The sequence below is a fragment of the Sebastes fasciatus genome, chromosome 9, assembly GCF_043250625.1.
Source record: "Sebastes fasciatus isolate fSebFas1 chromosome 9, fSebFas1.pri, whole genome shotgun sequence".
NCBI classification, from domain to species: domain Eukaryota; kingdom Metazoa; phylum Chordata; class Actinopteri; order Perciformes; family Sebastidae; genus Sebastes; species Sebastes fasciatus.
The window spans coordinates 15146177-15157867 of NC_133803.1; positions in this window are offsets into that span (position 1 = coordinate 15146177).

Genomic DNA, 11691 nt, shown 5'->3' on the forward strand with positions numbered 1-11691 from the left:
GATGCAAATTCAGTTTTGACGGCACTTTGCTGACTGCATGTGTCTCTGTAAAGCTCATGTTTTGTGAATGAAGTGATTTGTCTTTCTAATCACAGCCTCCCATCCCTTTTCCCCCGTGTGACATGCAGATAAACACTCTCCCTTTGGCATTTGTTCCTTTTACCCTCCTCTTCCCTGTTTCTTCACTCTCTTTCTTCTTGTCTGCTGTGCTCATCTCTCCAGGATCCTTCTCCTCCTCCTGTCCTTGCTCCTTATTCTCTTTTTTTCCCCCTTCCTTCGGCTCTCCTCTCGTCCCTCGTCTCCAGCTCTTTTCCCTGCTCATTATCGGCCACGATGTAGCATGGCAGCAGGTGTCCCAGTGCTCAGGTCAAGACATTGCCATGGAAGCGGATCACCGAGCATTAATGACGTGATTGACCGCTGTCTCCGATGGACGTCTTTGGGGAATCCCCATGTACAACTCATTGAGTTTTGTTAAACTGTTAACAACTCACACAGAGTGTGCATGTGTGCGCGGAGCTTAGCAGCAGGATGACAGGCGTGGGACGGCCACCTACACATATTGTCCTCATTATGCAAAAGGTCGAACGCAGGGCAGACACAAAGTCTGCTACCGATATGTATTCATGTTGTTTTTGAGTCATGACTTGTAAGCATAGTTAGAACTCATTGAAGGACCAGAAAAAAGGTTTTCAGGTAAAAGATGAGAAACTTGCTTTTTTCTGAGAAATGGAAACATTTTGGATTATTGCTAAGTGGCTAATGCAATAATTCAAATCAGGTTTTATACTGTAGAATATAAAATTGCTACTGTCTGAATTAGATTGTGGCACTTGATTGCTGCACTTTCCCCATTCAAAGAGCTATAGTGGTATAACTGTCACCATTAGGACTGAGCAACGTTTTGATTAGATCTTTAATCTCTGATGTGTGAGAATCACCGATGTGAGAGATGATTTAAAGGCCCTGAAAACATATTCTCTCTATCAGCTTCTTGCTTACTGATGGGTTCCTTAATGAATGCACACTTTTCTGCTAACAGTTTTGTTTATTCCACATCAGAGGTTTCTGTGTTTGTGCTTTTGTCTTTACTCTTCTTCTTGCCTTGTTTGAATGAGAATATGATGACAGCTGGTGGGGCATGTTTTCATGTTGCTAGGCCAAGGCCACTGTCGATGAGCATGCAGCCACAGTACGTGCAGGTTGCTTTGTTGAGCCGTAAAGGGGGGGAGGAGGATCCATCTGGGTCCAGTGGGATTGTAGGTGACTTAGAAATGAAATTTCATCATCCTCGATATTGAATTGGGGAAAACCGAGCCTCGGGAGTTGGAATGGAGTCGAGAGGAATCCTCTTACTTTTCATTTCATGTGCTGTGTTGGCATGGGGGATGATTATTTGTTCGACATAAATGCTGACAATCGTAGGCCTGTTTTCACCGTCCTCCACTGGAATCTAAGAGGAGTGAGACTGGATTGTGACCTGATGCATCTAATTTTAGAATTATAAGTTGGTCTTAAAACTCAGAAGTGATAGTTTATAATTTCTTTTATCCAATTAGCAACAGTGATATCATATATTGTTGTTTTTTTTGGGGGGGAGGGTTGTGTTTTGTGATCTTAAATACCTACCTCACTATCATCTTCACCAGTTGCTGTGTTAATGATGCCCCACTGTAGCTCCAAATGATTTCATTTCATATACTGTAGCTTCGTAGTTCCACTATTATTTCTGTGGTTCCCAGCTACAGGAACTACTGTACAGTACAGAGGAATACGTCGACCGATTTATGTGTTCTGTGATCTAGCTGCGCCCCCATTACTGCGGTGGCATGTCGTAGTGAATCTACTGTCTGCTAACCGTGTTAACTGGTGACTTTCAGCCGAAAGCGTTCGTGGTTGCTCGTAGTAGCTTCTGCAACTGGTTGACGTAGATAATAAACACAGATGAGTATGTATTTAAAATGTATTAAAGTCAAATTGAAGGCTTTTACGAGGACACCTACGTGCTCTGTTTGTGTTCTCAACAGCTGCCGTTACTACAAGCGACCGCGACGCATTCGGCTGACCGTCACCAGTTAACACAGTTAACAGACACGTTGAACGTGTTCTGTTTGTGATGCCGACCGATTAATGATGTTTACTTTGTGTTCATTAGGTTGCCCTATTTAGAGCAACTAATCTTATATTTCCCAATAACACTACAGTTAGTTGATCCACCTAGACAGTGCCTTTAGCCCACCAACGTAAGTTACGCTAGCTAAACTGTGTTAGCTTAGCTGATGTTACTTGTTTCACCCGAACTCGTAGACATTGTTGTCAATAGTAACGTTACATAGAAAGTAAAGGTAAAAGTAGATAATTGTACACTTCTCAGAACAGCTTGCATTCAAACTTGTCCATATTGTAGGGAGACGCCACCGCAGTATTGGCGATTTGGTTACTTCCGGTGTTTCCCCGGATTTGTCTATATACTAAACAGATTAGGTTACTTATGTCAGAGGTTTAAATACCACTTAACGATCAGATTATTTTGGCCCTGTTCAGACGTGGTATCAACATGCGTCCTGAGTGATCCGATCACTGCTGGACAGCTCTAAGCACAGGTGTGAACACACTCAAAACGCATTGAGATCCGATCGCTCGGACCACATTCAGAAGTGGTCTGGGCCACATATGACCACGTTCTTTTAGCAGTGTGTATGCGAATGTTTCCTGGTCCACATTAAGGACGGCCTACTCAACTGATGTCCCGCTTGGATCCCCGGGGTCTCACTGCGCTTCCCTTGTGAATAGACAGGCAGATGCGAGTGCTTGTCTGCCTCGTGGCATGGAAACGGCTTCTGTGCACTACTGTATCCTGTCGGTACAATTGAATTTTATTAAAACATATCTTATCTATAGGCTACAGATCTGCAGACTATCAGACTAGGCACGCAAAGTACATTATTATCATACTGTTGGAGATGTGTCAGTGTTTTTGATCCGGTGCTCTGCACAGAGCTGACCCCCGTCCCGCCAAACGTGGCTGTGTTTCGGCGGCATGGAGGTCTCCAGGGACCGCTGGTCCAATAACCTTATATTTTTATATTAATACAATGTACACAAATTCACGAATATGTAGGATATTACTACTGACATTCCTGTAATATTATGTTGCAACGTCTGCTGTATTAGCCATGTGTTTACTACGTGTTTATTTGCATATAGAGCAGGGAAGTAAGATCGGATCACAAGTGGCCACTCAAGATGCATGTGTGAACAGACGTACTTAAAGCTGTCCATTTGTGATTGGATTACCCAGGGTGCATGTTAATGCCAGGTCTGAACAGGGCCTTTGACCACATAGTCAAATTTTTCGAATTGAGTATTGTGCCTATAAAAGAAAGGGGAAACAGGATATCCCCATTATAAATACATGTAAGGAAGGGTGCATATACAGCACCAAAAAGCATTTTCTTGCAGCACTCTATTTCATCCTGCTACTATCTATAAATAAGACCTTATCCCTGTTGAAGATTCATGAGGATCATAGCTGCCAGCTCCAAAGCCACCAGAGTCTAAAAACTAGTTGATCGGTTGCCATATCAGCCTTATTCCAGAGATTGAGGAATGGGCAAAACCTCTCTCATCAAAATCCCATTTCATTTGGAATTTCATCCCATTCTAGTTTGTATAAAAATCAATCATACCGTCAAAACACCAAACCCACAGATATCCAACCCCTCTCTGCAGGAGACACGCGGTACAATTTCACAAGTAGACTTCCACCAGTTGATCTACCAGAACACCATGTATTTGAAGCAGGGCACCCATCTCCCCCAAAATAACCCAAATTAAATATACAGACTTTTCGGTGGGTAATTGCCACATCCGCTTCTTCAAAAGATATTGTGGATAAGATGGATGTCTGTCTGTAGCCGCCAAGCTTTCTGCTCTATTCTTCTTCTTGATCTTTCCATTCTGTGGCTGAATAATGCTGAGGCCAGAATGTCTGGATGTAGTTTAGGTTGTAGAGCAAAATTGACACTGTCTGCTCGAAGTATGAACAGTACTATAACAGTACAATAGTACGTCATGACACAGATCAGGTCCCTAATGTCTAAGAAGAAAGTAATGCATTTGAAATCTGGGTTTCCTCTGTAAAGGAAAAGGGATGAAACTTATTTTGAACTGGCTTTGCAGCTGATGTGGGCTTCTCTTCTGTGCTTCTTCAGTCAATGCAGCCACCTTATTACTGTGTTAAGATAACTGCCACTTCCCTCAATCACAACCATCCAACACTGACTACCAGCCAGACATACTGATATTAAACACTTGCACATACTTGTCTAAAATGTATTTGGCATGCACAAGAGAAAGTAATTTCCTTTCCACAATGGTACTGTAGGTGCTGAAAATACAGACCTAAAATGTAGTATTTTACTTACAGAGTTTGTAACCTGCTGAAGGTCGAGCAGACCTAACATAGAAACTTAATTAATATTCCAGCAGTAAGTGCACATGGGAGAAGTTTGCCTTCAAGGCTTTCTGCCAGAAATCTCCTTAGGTTTAGGTAACAAACCTACTTGAAGCCAGTGACTGTGGGAGTTTTTAATTTTTTATTAAAGTTTTTGTACCATTACAACAGAATATGAGCAACATTAAACCAGCAGAGGAGACGTGTACTGGTTTACAACATTTGTATTTTGGTTATTATTTTTTTGGTTCCCTCGTCTCAAAGTCGATGTTTTTTTTTAATTGGTTTTTGGTTTGATGCCTGAAATAAGGTCTGTGGTTAACACAAGCTGAAGACATTTTAACATTTTGTTCTACGAAAATACATCAACAAATACCCCACTCGAGAATTTTGAAGCCTTTACGTGTCTGCAAAAAGGTGGTTGCTAACAAGTGGCTAAATGAGACTACTAAACGTCATCATGCCGAACACTAGTCCGCCTTAGCTTAGTGGTGGTGACGTGAAGTCATGTGACTATGGTGTAGTTTGTTTATAGCCTGACGTTAGCTTTTTACTTCTGGTGATTGCATTCACACTTCAAAAATCATAAAAGTGGTGTTCATTTGTGGAGATTATCTTACAGAACAAAACGTGTAAGTATCATAAACGTTTGTTTGCCACAGAGCTTATTTTCTGCAATAATCCAAAACCCAATTGAAAAATCCCATTGGCTTCTTGTTGAGGGAACCCAGTATGTTGCTAACTTCCTGGTTGACCTACAAAAATGTGAGATCCCTGCACCACTCTATATTGCTTCCCAAGGTCACTGCAACTACTGCAGTTTTATCCATACAAAATATGCAGAGCTTTACAGAAATTAAAATCTTTACATATTGTCTCACCAAAACCCAAAACCCAGACCCAAAGCAGATATCATACATGCTTTACTGCAGAGTTCCTTAAGTTCACTGGTGTCATACAACCAGTGGGCAACCTCCGGGTCTGAAAAGTGAAGCCAATACAGAAGTGCCTTAAACATGCATTCTTCATAATATCCAGCAGGGGGCGACTCCTCTGGTTGCAAAAATAATTCTGATTGTATAGAAGGCTATGAGAAAATGAGCCAACTTCTCACTTGATTTATTACCTCAGTAAACATTGTAAACGTGAGTTTATGGTCTCAATCTCTGGTTTCAAGTCTTCTTCAATACAGCATGATGTTCATTTAGTAATTTATGGTCCCATTTAGAGTCAAAAAGACTATAAAGCAGGATATGCTTTAGGGCGTGGCTACTTTGTGATTGACAGGTCGCTACCATGGCGTTGTCCGGTCTGGGTGTTTGTCTTAGAACTTTAACACTTTTCAGCTAATGAAAGTTAATTGTAACAATTTGGTCGCTAACAATTTCTTATTCAGTTTTTGGTTGTACTTAGCTCCACCCTGTTGCGTCACAACCAAGATGGCGATGGCCAAAAACCAAGATGGCGATGGCCACAATGCCGAACTTGAGGCTTCAAAACGGCAGTCCACAAAACCAATGGCTGACGTCACGGTGAATACACCCACTTCTTATATACAGTTTTTGCATAAAACCCATTACAAAATGCCAGTGGGCCTCTCAGCGACATACAGTAGAAATCATATTAACTCATCCGACTCTGTGACATTCGTGCAAAATGCATGCAGTGACTAATGGAACCAGCCGTGCTTCTCATAGTCTTCAATGGGAAATCAATGCGCCATGGATTCATCATCCATAGCCTTCAGGTTTGCATTATTTAAAGACGTGCTTGTAATGTACAGTGTGTGTAGCCAACAATAAGGAATGTAGGAATTAGTATCCGCATGGGCAGATGGCTTTAGGTTGGCATACAACAGCTGTAAAAAATGATTACGGATATGGGGGCATGTGGCTGAATATCGCCTCAGATACTTGCGGTTGTTTGGGAGATAAAGCCTCTGCAGCCAAATATGTCATAGAAATGTAATCTGACTGGTAAATCAATAAAAGATGACAAGAGGAGAGAAAGTAGGGGGGGAGAGTGCAGCTGTGAATTGACTCATACCTGAGGCCAAGTATGCTGAATTAAATATGAGAAGCGACTCTCTTTTGTTACTGCCTCTGATTTCGCTTTGGGAGCTCTTGTCTCAAACTGTGGCTGTTTTGCTCATAAATTCTGTGTTACGAGTCTGTAATTGTCGTTTATTGATTTTATCTTAACTCTTGGCAGTGTCGGTCTGTCCTTTCTTTCTTTGCTTGTTTTTGCAGTCTTGTAAAATTTTGTTGATTTTAGTGTGCTGGCACCAGGAGTGCTGCTAGTGTTTCAGTATGAAAGGACATATTTGGTGATGTGAACAAATGATCAATTTCATCCTCTCCAGTACATAAAGGGAGTACTGTGTGTGCATTTATGGGCACCTTTTGAGATTAAGCTTCAGCGATCTATTTTTCATCCATGCTGTCATCCCCAGACACTCTCTTTTCCAAAGTCACTTTCTTTGTTCCTTTTCTTAGTTTCACTGACCTGTCAGCAAATCACTTGAAGCCCTTCTGCTTCTGTGTAGCACATGAGGGCTTCTTAGGGAGATGCACAGGTAGAGTGTGGTCATGCATTAACAATAAGGCAAGTTCTTCAGTTTAAAGTCACAAAAGTTGCTTTAAGGATAGGAACTCTTTCTTTTGTTGCTCGTATTTACAGAGGCACAAATCTTTTAGATCCACCCAGTATTGGCTGAAGAAATAACCTTTTCTTCCTTACATCATTTCCCTCATGCAATAAGCAGTCTGTACTGACCTTATTGTTTCATTGTTCCTAGTATCTATCATTCACAACATCGAGTGTGCGTCAGAAATACTTCCCCTTTCAGTTGATGAAATCCTTACAGTCATTTGAAGTCATCAGCACACCCTTTAAATTAAAAAGCGCTGCACCAAAACGCTGCACCATGACGCATGTTGATCCACTGTGGTGATTAACTCAACAACGCTACCTCATGACTAGTAACCTCGGCAGTGCTACTTTTGGCCGAGTTTTCTCTTCCATTCTCCAGTAAACTTGCGGCGGCGATGTGCTCTGAGTTCAGGCTGGTGCACGCCAAGAGTAGAGTACGAGAAGGGAGGCAGGGAGGCATCTGATTGGTTCTTTCCAAGTGGACCGCAAGGCAGTGATTGGTAGACGTTTTTACAGGATTACAGCAGCTACAGATGACGTCTCTATTCCGGTACTTTTTCAGAGCTCATAAGTAATGGATCGCTGTCGGGGTGTAAAGACCATTTCAACCAATAGAACAAATAGTGTATAATTGATAACATTGTCAACCCTGCCTTTAACCATACAAACTTTTTCTGTGGCATCAATCTTGGCCACTCCTCTGCCAGTTTATGTAAACCATCTGTAAACTGTTCTTTGTTAAATTAATATGAGGGTGTCTGAAACCAGTTATCTTTGTAAATCACAACTCTATCAGGACAGTCATGCAAAATGGATTATTACGGGGGATTGCCAGTTTATGCAACCATGGCGAGCATCTTAAAAACTTCACTCACAGAAACATATTAATCCCTCAACTAAAAGCAACAAGATAGCAGTCTTTTTCACAAGGATTGTGGCCATGAAATCCTGTACCTGCAACAACAATTTTGTATATGATAAGAAATGTATCCTCTATTGATCTCATGCAACTCTCTTAAACCTTTTTCAGGCTTTAAACTGCCATATACTGTAGAATTACTTAAATTGATCAAATCACAGCGTTAGAATCATGGATGTATAAAGAGTTCTGGATATAACGTTGGAGGCGGGCTCATGTTCATTCCTATGAGAGTTGCTCAGTGGCGCATGAAGCCAAAATGGCTCGACAGTCGAGTGATAAAGTATCCGGATCATCCGGCGATCTTCGGAATCCATTGGGCCCGTAGAGCAGACGCAGTAGCGTTTTCCTTTAACCCTGCCTCCCAGCCCTCTGTGCAGGTCTCATTCACGTGAACGGAGGAAGAGAAATAACTGGATTTGGCTATTAGTGCATTTTACAACTTGAAGGACCGAATGATTTAAATAAGGGCTATTCAAGTGTTTGTATTGGGAAGTTGATTTACCTCAAAACAATTATCCACTGATTTACAGATGTCTCTTTCCCAATGTGAGTCTTTTTTGGGCCCGATGGCATTACGTGACGGACATGGAAGTTGTAGTACCGCCGTTTGGCCACTATGAAAACTTGCTTCAAAACCCGGCGCTCTTCCAGGGGGCTTGCTTAGAATGTGTTGCAAAAATGGACCCTGAAAATTCCATCCTATACATGCTGTCATGCTATCCAAAAGTGACGATGAATAAATGTGTGAAATGATGAGACCGTGCAAGGTCAGAAAAGAAGAAATAAAGCAGACGACACGATGGAAGGTTATTTTCCCAGATGCCTGTGGCTTTGACTTTAGTACTTAAATATAAAAATGACAGATGAAATTTACAACTGCTATGTATTTTATCAACAGAGAGGACATCTCACATTCTTTGGTGTGTGCAAGTAGGAAAAAGTTCTGCTAACTGCATTGAAACTGAAAGGTGATAATACAGCATTTTCGGTGGAACACAATGTTATACAACACAGAATCCAAAACCTGCAGAGAAATCATATTGCTCTTGTTATTTGTTCACCCTCATTTCCTTTCCAACACATATGATTTATTGTCTTGCTTTACTCCAATTGTTCTTTTAAAGTTTAAGGTGGCTGGATCTTATCCCAGTATCTATTTGGGGAAGGCAGGGAAGCACCTCAGACAGGTCACATCCATCACAAAGAATGAAAATTTATACCTGCGGACACTTAAGAAACTCCAATAAACCTACCTTGCATGTGTTTTGAATATGGGATGAAACCAGAGTGGTAAAACACAGGTAAACACAGAGAGAGCAGACACACTCAGAAAGGGCTTTATTGATAATATAAAGACAAACAAGTGGGTTTTTCAATCTAGACCATATTTTCTATTTCTGGGATCACAACTGCTGTGTCTCAGGCAATATGTAGTTTATCTGTGCTCAAGACCATATTCTCAGTTTTTACATGTATTGTATCATGACAGTCAGACAGATCTCTGCCTTCTCATTACAACTCTAATTTTCGTATAGAGTAACTGTCTTCCAGTAAACAAGCATTGCCACCAGTGACGAGAGAAGGGCCTTCCAAATTACCATTTAGATTGGACAACTCAATGCCAAGAGAAGGCCAATTACTCAATGAGGCTTTGGTAAGGAAAAGGGATAGAGGATGGCTGGAGAGTGAGTAGATATCTCAGCAGGTGAGGTCCTTTTTTGCATCACTCCTCTTTGAATCCCGTATCACAGCAGCATCTTATTTCATTTCGATGGCTGTTACTTTAAAATCTGCAGAGAGAGTGGATTTTGTTTCTGCAGGGCTGTTCACGCCAGTGATCAGAGCTATTGAAATTTGAAAGGAGACAGGTGCCGCCTTTAATAATTGAAACTGCCAAATTGGCTCAGTCAAAGGTAAGCCCGAGCAGTTGAGGAAATTACCCATTTTCCAGCCAAGTGGAATTATATGCATTTCAAAAAATCCACTTTGAGGAGCACTTGTTTATTGGCAGGAATTATTAGGAATTTAACATCCATTTGATTTCTGTCGTTGCACAGAAAGAGGGAGACTAACCTGAAGCCAAGAGAGATGAATATCAATATTATTATTAATCATCATTGTATTCAGTTTCTAACTACTAAAATCCGGAGTCTCAAGGCTGGCTCGGTTTAAAAGAAAGAATCGTCAAAACTGTTTTTGTATCCACAGCTGTCTGGACATCTGCCTGCTCAGCTGTTATCTTTAGCTTATGTGTATGTGTGTGTGTGTGTGTGTGTTTGTGTGTGTGTACACACAATGTTGAGGAAGGAATCCAGTAGAATCAGAATCAGTTTTATTTGCCAAATACATACATACAAGGAATTTCACTCAGTTTTTATGCATCTCTCTAAACGTCTTACACAGAAATAGAAATGACAGCTAGGGACAAGGACAACAAAGCTGGACAAATAGGTAAGGAATATTCAGGACTGTGATGTACACAAGTAGTGAAAAAATAGGTGTATATATAAATATTATATATATATGTATATATATATGTTTATGTATATACATTATATATAGCCAACAATAAAATAAAAACGTCTATATACAAGTGTTCTTTAAGTGTAAACAATACAAACAGTGCAAAGAAATAAATAGTAGTATGTAGATAAGTAATGTGTAATTTGTAACAAAAAAACTAACTTTTAGCTCAAATGAAATATAAGAAATTATTTTTTATTATTAGTCTGACAAATATATAATATTGCACAGAATTCAAGTAGTTGCTCATCTAACAATTATAATCAAAAGACAACATTTAGCAATTGTATCAAATGCTGTTTTATTGTGTTAAAGAATGCGTGTGAAAAGTTTAGTTTTTGTAGCTTTTTATTTGACCAATATGGAGATATAAAATGTAATTATTAAAATAAATAAATACAAATAAATGTAATAATATTGGGTACCCCATCGTTTGATGTTCATATTTTTTATAATAAATGAGAGCATCCCTACAATAAACTACAGCTGCAAGTAACAATTATTTTCATTATCAATTAACCTGGAGATTATTTCCTAGATTAATGGATGCATTGGTCTATAAAAATGTCAGAAAATAGTTACTAAACAATTGTCAGAAAATAGTTACTAAACAATTTTCCAAATATCCAATGGTTTGTTTTGTTCAGCCAACAGTCAAAAAAAGGTTTTCAGTTAACTATAATAGAAGACTAAGCTATCGAAATACTTGTCAATTCATTTTCTGTTGATCCACTAATCAATTTATAAAATTAAGTGTTTTATCTCTATTTTGAAAATGTCCCATTGAAAGCACAAAAATATTCTTTACTGCCCATGATCTGTGTTTAAATCTAGCTTTCAATCTTCTCCGGTACTTTAGCACATACAGTAATAATCTGGCCAATAAAACTCCAATTAAAATAAACTTTCTCACACGGAAAACCTTTTTGATTGATAGCAATCCAAGACGTAGCAAAACGATGGAGAGATCTTAAAGTCCCATCTGTGATAGCAGGACAAAATTTGACACCGATAATCTGAGGTCATCAATGTTTTCAAGTGGAATAACAGAAATAGAGAGGGGAGAGAAAGACATGGTGTTAGCAGTGTTTTGAATGCAAGACAGGAGCTCCTGCCTGATGGATGCAGAAGTCATCCT